General features: G+C 39.4%; 1 pseudogene across 1 annotated transcript in view; it reads right to left on the minus strand.

Moving 5' to 3' along the window:
* Positions 1-456: 456 nt before the first annotated feature.
* LOC308399178 (protein NLRC3-like) overlaps positions 457-4875 on the minus strand; it is a 24622-nt pseudogene continuing 20203 nt past the window's right edge. Inside the window, exons 9-10 of the transcript XR_013974674.1 lie at positions 1636-1665; positions 457-1487 (exon numbers count right to left, since the gene is read on the minus strand). The product of XR_013974674.1 is annotated as a protein NLRC3-like (transcript). The remainder of the gene's footprint in view (positions 1488-1635; positions 1666-4875) is intronic.

Consider the following 4875-nt stretch of genomic DNA (forward strand, 5'->3'; position numbering starts at 1 on the left):
GTTTATCTCAGCTTCCTGTCAAACACACTGCTGCTCACACTGAGGCTCAGTTTACTCCTCCAGCCTGGCTTAACCTGCTGTCTGTTAAAAACAGTCCCACACTCCTCTGTTTAATCCTTCTGATCAGACTCTTTGAGTTTGTATTGTTTTTACCTGAAGTTGTGTTTTTGACATGGTTCTGTCTGTGAAATAAAGCTCACACACACACTGCTACAGTCCTTCATACACTTAGAAACGAAGCTGCTCCTTTCCTCAGTGCTGACACATAAAGAAGAGTTGGTTTTATATCCAACACGTCTCTGTTCCAGAAAACAGCTTCAGCATCCTCTGAGTCTGAACTTGGAGTTGGTTATAAGCCACAGGCCTGTGTGCACAGCAATGAGGAAATATAATGCAGTAAGTGAAACATGGATGTGTGGAACAGATTATCCCAAAGGTTGATTCTGATCATCTGGACGTTTTCAGAAACGTTTGCTCACTGATCAGGTGACTTCTTCAGTCTCAGCTGACTGCAGCTTTACAAGCTTACAAACAGCACATTTGCACAATGACTGAAAGCAGCAGCACCTGATATATATGATACTAATATAATACATATACATATATAATCCATACTAATGATGAAGGAACTGAGCTCACAGTCCATTGTTCATTCAGTGAACTACTCAGTTTATTTTGGGCCTCAGAAATGCTCACTCTGTTTGTACATCACTGTCAGCAATAGACTCATTCTGCTGTGTGGACAGGAACACATGTGACATCACTTCCTGTTTGTTTGTGACTGAAGAAGTTTACAAGGAATCATTTAGAAGAGTTTCAAACATCAACTGATTGAATCCATGAATCTGAAAACGTGTTTGTGAGTGAAAGAGACAGACATGTACAGACTGAACTATCTGTTCAACAGTCAGAGTGTTTCTGTAACAGGAGACACTCTTTACACTCCACTCAGCACAGGGACACTGAGGAACCAGGATAGAACCTAAACCCAGGATAAAGAGTTTGAGTGAATGTGGTGTTGAAGGTGTGGAGGTGGATCAGAGTGTCAGAGGAGACTCTGTAGAAGGACAGAGTGCCAGCAGGACAGTCCACATACACTGCTGCTCTGTTAGAGACAGAGGAGGAGGAGGAGGAGGAGGAGATGGATGTTGATCTCTCATTGTGCCAGACATAACGAGGACCATCATCAGAGCAGTACAGACTCCAGGACTGATCATTTCCTCCAAACAAACAGTCATAACTGTCTCCTTTCCTTCTGATGCTTCTGTAACTCACTGATATAAAAACTCTTCCTCTCCACTCGACCTCCCAGTAACAGCGACCAGTCAGACCATTTCTACACAGCAGCTGATAATTAAAAACATCAAATCTGTCTGGATGATCAGGATATGACTGAACCTCCTCCACACGTGTCACCTTCCTGTTGTTGTCAGACAGTTGGAGCTTTGTGTTCACTGTGTTTGTGTCGATTGTGAGTTGACAGGAATCTGATGGAGAGAACAAACACAATCCAGCTGCAGTTATTGATCCATCATCTGTTCATTGATTGACACTTTGATGATGACTCCTGACATGATGAAGATGGTTGAATGTGTGCTGCTTTGTTTTCATGAATCCCATTAAAAACACACTTACACTTCCTCAGACCTGGTCTCAACCATCGGACTTGTTAAGGTTCAAAAATTGAGGAAGGAGAGTACAAACAACCATTGGTCCAGAAGATCTTGGACCAATGGTTGTATTTATATTGACTTGTATTTATATATTCTTCAACGTTACTCATCACTTTGAAACTCTTAAAGCGCTGCTTTCACGTCCGGTTGCTTGCTCTATTTTTCCCTTATCTGATCATCAACATCCTGTACACACAAACTGTCGCTGCTGCAAGTGCCTTCACTCTGATCTTAAGTCACCTTTTTAACAAAAAAATCATTATAAGCGCCTATTCTACTAAAAGCTCCAAAAGAAAACAACCACTTTAATCAATTAAGTTTAAGCATATAAGCAATTACTCCTGTATACATTTCATCATAGCTAAATGCTGCCTTGAAACAACTCCTGTGTGTTAACTTCATTTTAACCTCACATTTCCTATGTTATAACCTGTTTTTGGTATAGCCTTTTTATTTCATTTGCTCCTTTTAATTTAACAATACCTTCTAATTTTAGTTTATCAGACTTAACCAAAATATATGCTTTCCTTCCTCTTTGGTCCTTCTTTAAGTTCAGTTAAAAGCTAAATGCTTTTGAGGCCTTTTGCCTGGAATCAATACTGTTATGTGTGTTTCTGTGTAATATCTGTATGTGTAAGCCTACATTATAACCACTACTTCTAGAAATCAAAAGAAATCAAACCTGTTCTCCTCCTTCAACCCTCACTAATTTTCCCCAAAGGATATCTTTTTGTCAACGTGTCCCACAATTTCCCTCTAAGATTTGTACACAGCTTTAAAACACTGGCATTGTATCTTCTAAACAGGATTCAGTTCTTTAATCCTTTAACCTTAACATAAAAATAACAGTTTCAGTTTTAGCATATCCAAATGACCAAAAACCCCAAAAAGTCCTGAAATAATCCTAAATTATTAAACCCTAAATTCCCCCTTTTATTTTGACACATTTCATGTGTCACAATACTACACAAAACTTAAAATGCTCAGTTTTCCCCACTCATGCTCCAATCTATGTCATAAAAATAAACTTAAAACAGAACAATTATCAGTCATGTGTTCCTCCAATTAATGGTAACTGAGTCATAACCGAAAATGTTTCCCCTTTAACATTTGGCATTCTCCCAACAATATACTATAATCCCATAATCTAACCCCAGTCTACAAAACAGAAATTTTCTCTGGTAGAAGCCAATTGTTTGTCCACATTTATTCATTCCCCCACCTTCATCCAGTCACACACATTCACATTCAGTCACACCATATATTTGCTAATAGTGGAGCTTCAGATCAGATTCTCCACCCTCAGCAAAATGAGCTCAGTCATTTTTTATTTTCCATAGGAAAATATTTCTTTATGCTTTTGGACTGGATTGAATCGCTACAATCCTTTTTACAGGGACTTACGACCTGAACAGTCCCCACAGGTAGCTTTCTCCTCAGCCAGTTGTAATCTGGAAAGCCCCCCTTACATTTGCTCTTCCCCGAGAATTTTCAGCGCTGTTGCAGGCCTGCTTAGAACAGAAATGAGAAAAAATAGAGCTGACATGTTTCCTAAAACTCCCTCTATTAAAAACAAAAACAACCCAAACCTAACTGACAAAATCAACCCATCACCCCAACAACCTTAAACACACAAGTTTTGCCACCACATAATGTCACCTCCTCAATACACCGAAAGTCTCGTTAAAACCACACAATTTGCACACAAAAATCACCCCCTTTATGCACTTCAACATACTTGGATTCAACATAAAACACAACCCCCCTTACAACAACATATCACTAAACTATAAATTTCCTACCCAAATCTGCACTTCTCTTCTCTGCTATGCTTCCTCTTCTGAAAGCCTCAGTCACACACACACACAGGAAGCTCCTCCGTCACCACTCACTTCAGCTAATTTGCATACTGAGTCATCTCTCAATGAGTTGCTGTAACAACAGAAACATATGTTTAAACATTACCACCTTATTAAATTATTTTATTTCTTTCTACAGTGATCACTACTGTTGATCACTTAGTCCCAGAGCACTCCTAAGTCACTCTTTTAAAACTACTTTAATCACTTTTTTCATAACTCCCTTTGTCATATGGCTTCTTCTATTCCTCAATCACAAACTCAAATGTATTTTATTAACCATTCACACCATTCCACCACTCATACAAGTAGCAAGCTGATCTTCATTGCGTATCTTTGTGTTCTAAGCCAGGTTTAATCAGTGTCTATACATGAATCATCATGGGCTTGTCTTGTCTTTATAAGGTTAATGCATTTTCTGTTTGTGTATGTGAATTTGCATATGTTGCTTTTGCAGTGTGTCAGACTCCTTCATAATTCTCCACTTAAGCCGTCAGTTTCTTTCCCAAATTTACTAACCCAAATTTTGATTTCCCACCTTGAATAACAGCATTCCTTGTCCTCAGCCAGAAGTTAGGGCTCCACTTGCCACTTACCCCCTCCGCCTTGGCCCAGCGGCTTTACCCTTGAGGTCCCATCTTCTTACTGAGGCCGAGTAATCGTGACTGTGCCTGCCTTAGGTTGTCCCAGGGTTTCGAGGTGGGATCTTACCCGTCATGGGCTATCCAGCCTTCCATACTCGCCTGATACGGGGGCCAAGTGGGCAGGGGAGGGAACACACTGGCTCTGGAAATTAAAGGAGTATAAGCTGCTTCCTTCATTGCATCTTATATTAAACTATCTCACTTCTGATTCTTTCCTCGAATAATTTCACATATGACACTTTGTGTATGTGTGTTTTCTATTCATTAATGTAATTGTCAGTTATTTTCTCTCTTCATTTTACCTTCTTTTGTTTGTTTGTGACGTTCTACTTTAGTTCTACTAAACCTTGATGTAAAAACAATACTCCCTTATTTCACGCACACACTCTGCATTTTGCCTACGCACACACTTCTCTCTCAGACTTCCTCTGTTCACACACCGCCTTGCACTCACTCTACTATCAACTTTCATAGTGTTATTATTATTTAGTATTTTGTACACCTCACACCCAATCCCTCAAAGCCTACTACTCACAGCATTCACCCTTAAACTGTGACAGGAGTTGAGGAATATACTCAAAATACGCTTTCCTAAGAGTATTTTAGACATACTTGTCATAATCAGAAAGAGCAAGTCAAAAACAAACAAACGAAAAATTTAAACCTCCATTAATTCTCACCGCACACACAAGAAATTGA

Source organism: Rhamphochromis sp. 'chilingali' (genome assembly GCF_963969265.1).
Source record: "Rhamphochromis sp. 'chilingali' genome assembly, chromosome: 1".
In the NCBI taxonomy this organism is placed as follows: domain Eukaryota; kingdom Metazoa; phylum Chordata; class Actinopteri; order Cichliformes; family Cichlidae; genus Rhamphochromis; species Rhamphochromis sp. 'chilingali'.